The 10,584-nt window shown below is 41.6% G+C and overlaps 1 pseudogene; it reads left to right on the top strand.

The window, feature by feature from the left end:
* The first annotated feature begins 280 nt into the window (after nt 1–280).
* Nucleotides 281–3,344, top strand: LOC107156571 (annotated as a pseudogene).
* Nucleotides 3,345–10,584: the final 7,240 nt, after the last annotated feature.

The following is a 10,584-nucleotide window of genomic DNA, read 5'->3' as shown; positions in this document are numbered from 1 at the left end:
AAGACTTGTTCCACAGCAGTTGAAATAGGGGGAGATGAACAGGGTGGAAGTCCGTGACCATGAGAGAAGTTGGAAGACTGGGCAGAGAGTCAGAAGAGCAGGGGAAATGGGAAATGGGAAACTCAGGGTTTTAGGAGGGAGCAGATTGTCTTTGCTTCAGGAAGGAGAAGTTTGTTGGTTGAATAAGGAAGTCAGAAGAGAGGTCTGTGGGGTAGGTTGGTTTACAACAGAAACAAAAGGACGACTTTTCCAAGAGAAAGAAGTAGCATCTGCAAGGACCATGCTGTTCCTGCTACTCCCCTTGATCACTGCTCTCTTCCCAGGAGGGGACAGTGAATTTGGTAAGATTTGTGTTAAGAGATCTGTTGGATGCAAGTGTGTGTGTGTGTGTGTGTGTGTGTGTGTGTGTGTGGTGACGGCAGTTTCCCCTGCACACACCTGGAGGGAACGAGTGCCAAGCTGGCCCCATTCTGTGTGTCCTTACTCAAGCCCTCTGTGCTCTCATGGAGGATGTTGATAGAGCATGGGACCCTGGGGGCCAGCAGATGTCAGCTAAGGTAATGGTGGCTCTCCACTTTTCCTGATTCTGAGTCTTCCCACTCTGGCACCTTTCTTTCCCATGTCTCTCCCCCCCCAGTGTTTGATTTGTTCCTATTCTATCTATTCTTTTGCTACAGGGTTTGAAGAGCCTGTCTCCTATCATATCATGTGGATGTCATCCTTTCACAACCACTCCTGGGTACATATGGGCTCAGGCTGGTTGGGGGAGCTGCAGAGTCACAGCTGGAACAGCAGGTCTGGTACCATCATTTTCCTGTATCCCTGGTCCAGGGGCAACATCAGTAATGAGCAGGTGATGGATGTGGAAAGGTTTTTCCAGATCCTCATTATTAGCGTTAAGGAACTTGACACTGATCACTTGATGCCTGAAGGTGAGTTCAGTTCCCTTATTGGGGAGAAGAATGGGAGGAGGGTTGAGGAGTGTCAGTGAACTTTTTATTATTCTGGGACACAGCCTTCTCTGTGATCTGAATCTTACTCCAACTCTTCAGCATAAAGCTGCAATCACATCCTGGACACCTGCTATAAACCAGAACCCGATTCTCCAAAATTTTTAGTTTTTGCCACTTATGAACTGCTCTCTCATTGCCTGCAGGGCTCTGTGTTATCATCTCTCCTCAGAGTCATCTTGTGGCCACCCTTTTCCATGGTCATGGATGAGGTACCCCCAGCTTCCTCACTTATTGGTTGACTTTTTAAAGTGTGATTTTTCTCTGTCATTTAATCTCTGCTGTCATTCCTGTGTAAACTGTCATAGTGACCATGGATACATTCACCCTGGTTAGTTAGAGTCTCTGCTCACTCACATGAAGTCCTTTATCCCCCCACACCTTCACTATCACCTTTGAACAATCCCCTCCCTTCCTCATATTATCATCTCTTCCTCCACCTCCAGCTCCTACCAGTTCCCCTTTCTGTCAACCTCAGCTGAAACCACACTTGGGTCCATTCCTCTAAACTCCCCAAACTCCCGTCTGCTTTTATAATGTTTTGCTTCCACTCATTCCATTTTCTTCCTTTTCTCCTCTAATTCATTATTCTTCTTCCTCAGATTCCTTTGATCTACAGGTGGCAGCAGGCTGTCAACTGCACTCTGGGAAGTCCTGGGTAGGCTCCGTGCATGTAGCTATCCAAGGATATGACTTCATGAGCTTCCAGAATGAAACATGGTCACCACCTCCCATGAGTGGAAGAGAGGCCCAGGAAATCTGCGAACTGTTCAATCAGGACCAAGACAACACACATTTATATCATATGCTCCTCAGTGACACCTGCCCACGTTTCACCTTGGGTCTTCTTGATGCAGGGAAGGCTCATCTCCAGAGACAAGGTCAGTCTTGTAGCCCATCTCAAAGAATTCTTCTATTTTAAAGTCAAATTCAGGATAAAAAGAGGATATCGAGTCACATTTCCAGAAGTTGGAACCATGTGTCTCTGTAGTCTCATGTGGAGTTCTGAACCTCTAAGTGTATGTTAGAGTCTGTGTCTCGATGTGTTTTCTGTCCTTTGCAGTGAAGCCTGAGGCCTGGCTGTCCTGTGGCTCCAGCCCTGGGCCTGGCCATCTCCTGCTGGTGTGCCACGTGTCTGGATTCTACCCAAAGCCAGTTTAGGTGATGTGGATGCGAGGGGAACAGGAGCAGCAGGGCACTCAGAGGGGTGACATCCTGCCCAATGCTGATGGGACGTGGTTTCTCCGAGCAACCCTGGATGTGGCAGCTGGGGAGGTTGCTGGCCTGGCCTGCAGGGTGAAGCACAGCAGCCTAGGAGGGCAGGACCTCGTCCTCTACTGGGGTGGTAAGAGTGGGACCCAGCTGGGGTTAGTGGGAGGTCCCCTATCAGAGCATGATGCCAGATAAAAAATTTAACATTTTTAAGAATTTCAGTCACAAAAAAAGACAAATATTTTAATCCAAGGAATAGAAGAATTAAAAATTAAAGATCTGTAGATGCAGAAATATGTAGAATGAATGAAGGATTCATCTCTTAAAAGGGATGAGATAAAATTAGGAAGAATGATTGGTGAGGTAGAAACTCAAAATATTGCAGTTGAACAGGGCAAATAGGGAGTAAACATGGGGTAAAACAGGGGATACACTTGCAACAACGTCCTGGTGTCCCCTTGAATCTGCAGCACCTCCTAGTGCCCTGGGCTGGATCCTCTCGGCCGTAATAGTGGCCCTGGCTCTTCTGACAGGTCTTGGATTTTGGTTTAGGAAACGCTGGTGAGTTTTGTATCCATCTCTTCTGTTCATCCCTCCTCCCCATGGTCTTCCCTTCTTCTTTTTCTCTTTACTTACTTTCCTACTCCTCCCAAATCCACTCCCACTTTCTCCTCTATTCTCACCTCCACCTTATGATGGTCTGTTATTTCTCTGTTCTCATTTGGTTCACATAGGACACACTGTGAAGCTCCCTGCAGTGCTGTCCTTTTGAAGTGAGGACCCAGCTACCCAGGTGCCCAGTCTACACCTGAACACCACAGGGTGATGACATCACTTCAACTGTCCTTGTGAAACCTTTGTAATTTATCTGGTTCATGATCAGTTACCAATATATGCTCAATGTAATCTTGCAGGATCTGATGTGCAGACCTGGCTTCTGGGACTTTAACTCTGAATTGAAGAGGATCCTAGCAAGCTCCACTTGTTTAGATGTAATGGATCACCAGATGCATTTCAGATGTCACATCCTCCAGAGGTCCTTACTTGATTCACAGTGGGAAGCACTCTCTCCTCCATCTGTGCTTCCTCACATTTCAAGTGTACCCTTCACTCTCTAGCGTGTATGGCAGTTGTGTAGATTTGTATTTAATTTTCAGTTTTTAAAAGATTGAGAGCAATGCACATGCTTTTTAAGTATCTGTATCCCTGGTGAAGTATCTGGCCTTTATGTAGTGTGTTCTCAATCAAAACCTGTGTTGAATTTATGTAAGGTTTATACTTTTTACATTTTTAAAAACATTTTCTGCCTTTTAAAAATTATCTCTGCCATCCTGACACTTGTGTTATAGTTCAGACATTTGATGCTTGACTTGTTAAAAATCTTGCTTGGAGGAGAGTTTATGATTCCTAGTTCTACAGTTTTTTTCTCAGAGCCTCTGAGAAGAAACACAGTGTGAGGATGGCCTTAGGCCTGAGCCTAACTTCATTTTAAAAACTCCGGTTTCATAGCTGCAGTCTCCCCAGGCACACCCACAGAGCCCTCCAGTGTGGCCTCAAACAAGTCACTTCCCCCACCCTGATAACAGAGTGAAGCCCCTGGCAGGCTGTCCTCCCCTGATAAGAGGGAAAGGGGAGAAGATCAGGACCACCAGACCAGAGGTTTCTGACCCCAGGGCAAATTATGTCACTGAGAAATCCAGAGGTAGCTGGTAAGGATTGAAAGGGGGTCAAAAGCCCCCAAATTTACTATAAATGATAGAGCTGATGAGTAGGGATTCAGACAATTGAAATAAGATGCACTCGAGCTGGAGAGCCTGATGAGGACCTGAGAACCCATCACTTGTCATTGTTTCCTGATCCTCTTCATGATCCTCACCCTCTCAAACTCTACTACCTCATCTGGACCTTGGTGAGAGCTGCAACTTCTCCATATGACCCTCTCTTCAACCAATTGTTCACTCCACACCAAGAAAAGCCTGCCTTGGTTTTGGACATGATCACCGTGGTCTGAGTGAGTGCGCATCTGCTGGACTTAAAGCCTAAGGCTTGAGACTTCTGAACTTAGCATGCAGAGGGGATGTCTGTCATTAGCCTGTCATGATTAAGTGTGTTTTGCAGCGCTTAGAATTAATCTAGAATTGTTTGTTGTGAATTGATCATGACTATTGCAGTGCCTAGCATTAAAGATTGTCATTTTCTTGATTAAGAACCTATAAAGTGAAATTGTATTGAGTAATTTGAGTGAATAAAGCATTGAACAGGGGCAGAAGTCCATGGATATTCCTTATTTCTTCCCCTCGACTGAAAACGTCACAATATTACCCTTCTGAGACACACAGTTTTGCCTGTAACCACTTCTGTTATTGAAGTAGGAAACTATTAGCATGAAACTTTTGTTTCCATTTATTCTCTAAACTAAAAGAGCATGGAAGGATGAAGATCCTCCATATTCAGTGTGGTTTATGGTCAAGCCACAGATTCATTACATTGCAGCTTGGTAGAAATGTAGATTGTGGTTCCTGATCTCAGACTTACTGAATTATAATTTTAATTTTAAGAAAACCATCAGAAGATTCACAGGTGCATTAAAGATTGAGAGGCACCTCATGGTGGTGATACCTAAAATATGGCCCAAGGGCATTACTGAAGAGGAAATCAAAAATGAGGAGTCAAAGTACTGCTCTTGAGGATTGAAGTAGGTCCTAGTGAGCAATGCGCATTCTCAGCAGTTATGTTCTCTACAGTTTCTGCTGCAAACACTGTGTTAGTGAGCACTGAGCCAGGCTCCTAGGGTAGATAGAGGGATAGGTTACTTTGAGTTTCTGTTCACAGTATTTGTGTTAATTGATGAATATGTAGCCTGTTTTGTGTATCTTGTTTATAAATCTTATTTAATATATATTTACAGGTAATAAATTGTAATACACATTACAGCCTTTTCAGTTTAAGGATAATCAGTAGCATTTTGGATATGTTTGAAATAATTTTAATTGGTACAATCAGTAACAAAGAGCACAAAAGGGTGAAAAACATGGTATTACAAAGACCACACAAAGGATGCCCATCCTGTAGAGAAAATAAAAACAAAGAGAAATCTGGAAAATGAAAGAATCAATAAATGAAATTAAAAATTCAATGGAAAGCATCACAAAAGACTTGATCCCTAGGAAAACAGACTTTTAGGCAATGAAGACAAAATATATGATCTTGAAAATAAAGTTGATCATGGAGAAAAGATTTTAAGAGACCATGAACAGAATTTCCAAGAAATGTGGGATAACCTGAAAATACCAAACTTAATATTTTATGGGGATAGATGAAGGCTTAAAGATACAAACAAGGAATGTACAATCTTTTCAATAAAACAATATCACAAAATTTCCCAAAAATAAATAATGAAATTTAAAAAATCAAATATAGAAATCTTACAGGACCCCAGATATACAATATTACAACAGACCCACACCAAGTCACATTATTATAAAAATCCCTAATATACAGAATAAGAATAGAATTTTAAAGACTTCCAGATAAAAACAACAGGTAGCATTTAGAAGGAAACTAATCTGGAGGTAACCAGATCTCCCAACCCAGACCCTCAAAGCTAGGAGGTTTTAGAATAAAATGTACCAAACTCTAAAAAGAAAATGGATACCCACCTAGAAAACTGTTCCCTGAAAAATTAAGCTTCAGAACTGGTGATGAAGTAATAACTTTACATAATAAACAAAAGCAAAAGTTAAACTAATTCACAAGTAGAAAGCATGCACTACAAAACATAATCAATAAAATAGTTCATGAAAAAGAAATTAAAAAAAAAGTGAAAATCAGCAAAGGGAGGAACTGCACTAAAAGAGTAGTCAATCAAAGGAGAAACTAATTCAAATTGAAAATGAGAAATAAATCAAAATGACAGGGAATAAAAATTATATCACAATAATAACATTGAATGTAAATGGCCTAAAGTCATCAATGAAAAAACATAGACTAGTAGATTGGATTAAAACTAAGACCCAGAAATACATTGTCTACAAGAGACTCATCTCATAGGCAAAGACACCCACAGACTGAAGGAAAAATGATGGAAAAGAACACATGTCATTCACATGGATTTCCTAAACAAGCAGGGTTTCCTATCTTCATACCAGATGAAGTAGACTTTAAACCAAAGTTAATCAGAATGGTCAAAAAGAACATTTAATAGTGTGTAAGGGAATTATACATCAACTGACATAACAATCATAAATATTTTTGCTCCAAACAATGGAGCACAAACATACATCAAACAAACCCATCTTAATTTCAAGAAGCAAATAGACCACAACATGATATTACTGGGTAACTTTTAACACACAGCTCTCTCACCACTGGATAGAGCCTACAAACAAAAACTAAATAAAGAAGCTTTGAACTAATAAATTCAATTATTAATTTAAACTTAACATACATATATAGAATGTCCCATCCACCGATGATTAATACACTTTCATCTCAGCAGAACATGAATCCACCTCTAAAATTGACCATATCTTAGGCCACAAAGTGACTCTTAAAAAATACAAAAAAAAATAGATATAATGCTTTGCATTTTATCAGATCATAATTGAATGAAATTTGAAATCAATGATAAAATAGAAAACAAGCTACTCTAACATTTGGAGAGTGGATAAAATGCTGTGGAATGGATATCAGAAGAAACAGGGATGAAATTTTAAAAAGTACTTAAGTGTAAATGAGAATAGTGATACAAAATATCAAAATCTCTTGGACACTATGAAGGTATTGCTAAGAGGAAAGTTCCAGCAATCATCCTGTGAGTATCTCTGTGCCCAAGGGTCACACACTAGCAAATCAAATAAAAACAGAGACATAACCTTCCATAGAAATGAAAAAGTATTGTATTTTAATATATCCAAAAGTTTTTGAGAGCTGGAATTGTGGCTCAATGGCAAAGTGCTTGCCTTGCACATATGAAGCACTGGGTTCGATCCTCAGCACCATATAAAAATAAATAAATAAATAAAGGTATTGTGTCCATCTACAATAAAAAAAATTTCAAAAACAAAAACTCTTTGAACACAAACCAGTTATGGTGTGAATCGTTGTGTCTTCCCCAAATTTATATTTTGGGATCCTAACCACTCTCGTGTGATGGTTTTAGGCAGTGGGGCCTTTGGTAGGTGATTAGGTCATGCTGCTTCAACCCTCAGAAATGAGATTAGTGCCTTATAAAAGGAATCTCAAAGAGACCCACAACCCTTACACAATGAGAAGACACCTTCTGAAGTTGCCTTTGACGAACTAAAAAGCAGGTCCCACTAGAAACCAAATCTACCTTCATCTTGGACTGTCTAGCCTCCAGAAGTGTGAGAAATAATTTTCTGGTATTTATAAACCACTCAGTCCGTGGTGTTCTGTGATAGCAGCCTGAATGGCTAAGACAACATCCACATTTTTATTTTTCCCTGGATCCCACAAAATATATGACTGTTGCTCATGAGTGTGGGATGGAGAAAACAAGGATGGGACAGTGGGTTTGGGGTAGGAAAGAGAGGGAAGAAAATTAACTAAATGAGGAATGAGATTATGAGACCCAAAGAGCTGGTAAGAGACACTAAGGGTGCAACAGACGCCGAAGAAGGAGGCTATTCTAGTCAGCTTTTCTTGCCACTGTGCCCAAAGGACCTGACCAGAACTATTTTAAGCAGGAAAGTTGATTTGGGGGCTCACAGTTTCAGAGTTCTAAGTCCACAGATGGCCAACTTCACTCCTCCCGGCCCAAGGTGAGGCAGGACCTTATGGCAGAAGAGGGTGGCTGAGAAAAGCAGGTCTGGACATGGCCTGCCATGAAACAGAGGGAGAGCTTCACTCCTTAAGGACAACCCCCTCCCCAGCCAGACCCCTACCAGCCAACAGTTACACTCAGTTAGTCCTTATCATGGGATTAATTCACTGATGGGGTTAAGGCTCTCGTAACCCAGTCATTTCACCTCCAAACCATTTTACTGTCTCACACATGAGTATTTGTGGGACACCTCATACCTAAACCATAACAAGGGAAGGAAGAAGGGAGTAGATTATGAAGAGAAATGAAGCAGAATTCGAAGTTTCTTCCCCTCAACTTTCCCCTGACAGAGTGGCTCCTGGTGAGGATGCAGGTAGCAGCTGGTGCTTGGGTCAGAGTCCCACTGAGGATCTGCAGCTCCCCAGTCCACTGCACCCCTGAGTGAGCTCTCAGCTGTGGAGGGTGAAAGACAAGGTCTGAGGAGGGGAGAGGAAAGGATGGAGACCATTGGGAGCTGCCTGGGGGGTGCTGAGAGCTGGGGGAGCTGAGAGAGAGCAACACTGTAGGAGAAAGACAGAAGACAAAATAGGTGGGAAGTGACCAGGACCAGAAAAGGAGAAAAATCTTTGAGAGAGGAGATGGTTATAAAAATCACTGATGTGGTGTGCTCCCTGGTCACAGGAAGAGATGAGGAAAATCCAGGTGAGTGAGCTGTATACCAATTATAACTCAGCCAGGTGGGGTGTCCCTGCTCTCCTAAGGACATCCAGGATTCTTCCCTTTGTCCCAAGACTTTCCATTAGGATTCCTCTTCTTGAACCACTGTTGCTTAGGCTACAAGGATCTTGTGTTCTTCCTAACATGTGCAATAGTTCCTCCCCTGCACACCACCATAACTCCTCAATTTCTCCTTCCCCACCCAGCTTTCTCCAGAACCCAGATGTCAGTGGCCCTGCCCACACAATCTTCCTCTGCCCTCTGACTTCCCCTCCTCACCAACACCAACCTCAATCTCCTTCCCAGAGAACCCCACTGCGTGTCCTAACTTCATGCCTGCACTGGGTTTCTCATTTCTCCTTCCATACTTTCTCAAGATTTTATCTTGTCTTTCTGGCTTCCTAAATGTGGTCTCTGTGACTTGGGCCCCACACAGAAAATTTCTTGCATTAAAAAGGGGTCCAGACTGAGAATCCCCATGATCTCCTGCAGGGGACACCTGCATTGAATTGCAATGCCATCACTGGACCTCACTGTCCTTGTACGTACAATGACTGGAAAGAGCTGACTGTTAGCTAGCCTTCCTAGGGTTTTGAACTTCTTTGTGAGTTGATGTGCTCCTGTCTCTTCCCATCATGTGTTCCCTTTCCCCACTCTCCTTCTCTCTCCTTTTTTCTCACTCTCCCAGGTCTTCACTGTCAGTCTTCACTTAGCCTTGATCTCAGCTCCCGGGTCCTCACCTCTGTTCTCTTACGCCCTCCTGTCCATTCAGGCTAACCTCCATCCTACTTCCTGGATTCTTTCCAAACTAGAACATTCATCTATCTCATGGCCCTTGGAATCCTCTGTGTAAATAGAAATGACACAGTTATGGAGTTATTCAGTCAAGAGAGCCCACTACAGAGCTTAAAAAGACATACCAGTAGAAACCATTTAATCTCTTTTAAATGCAGAGCTGCATTTACCATGAAATAAGGGGATTCCTTTTGGGGAATAAAAGCAAAGAAGAAATGTAAAACTAGGGACAAATAGGACCTGACACCAGTGTATGCAAGATATTGTCATGCCCAGCATCCCCAGGGGTTGGGTCACTGCCATCTCTTGGATCTGAAGATAAGGTCTTAGGTCTGGGCAAATAAGGCCAGAGTTGGAATGGAGGCTTCTTCCATACCATCACTTCTGTGACAGAGTCAACGAGAAAAATATCCACCCAAGTATATAGGGAAGGAAGCGTGTCCATCATCTACTCAGTACATGTTGGCTGGTTTTGCTTTTGCTTTTACTTTCTTATTCTGAGAATTGCAAATCACTGCTGTGGGTTTTGAGTTTACAAATATCTACTTGAATGATCCTGAAATAAAATAATAAGATAAGAAGTGATTGCAAATTTTTAATTGCTCTGTGACACCTGGTAAAATTTTAAAGTTGATCAAGAGAACCAAGTATACCAACTCAAAAGCCTTCCTTTGCATAAGGCCAAAATTCAAATCTAGAGGACAGAGCCCGAAATAATCTATAATTAATGGAAATTGCCAAACAAAACAGTTTAATTTCGAAAAAAAACATCACACAGAAAGGAAATTATATTTGAAATGCTGAAAGGTATAAAAAGTAATAACACAAGAAAAGAAAGAGACATTATTTAAAAAGTCAAATACCTGGAACAGTGTAAAGCAAATTTAACCTCTAAAATAACTCTTCTTGCTATAATCATATAAAAACTCAAAGAGTAGATTAAACAACAATAAGTAAAATAATTTAAAAATATTTCTGATTCAGAAGATCTGAAAAGTTTCTTCTAATGCTATACAGAGATAAAGGCTATTGAAAATGAAAAGGGTATTGAAAGATATGTAGCTT

This window comes from Marmota marmota, unplaced genomic scaffold (assembly GCF_001458135.2).
Source record: "Marmota marmota marmota unplaced genomic scaffold, marMar, whole genome shotgun sequence".
Classification (NCBI taxonomy): domain Eukaryota; kingdom Metazoa; phylum Chordata; class Mammalia; order Rodentia; family Sciuridae; genus Marmota; species Marmota marmota.
The sequence above is the reverse complement of the archived record's forward strand: the minus strand, read 5'-3'. Positions and strand labels throughout refer to the sequence as shown.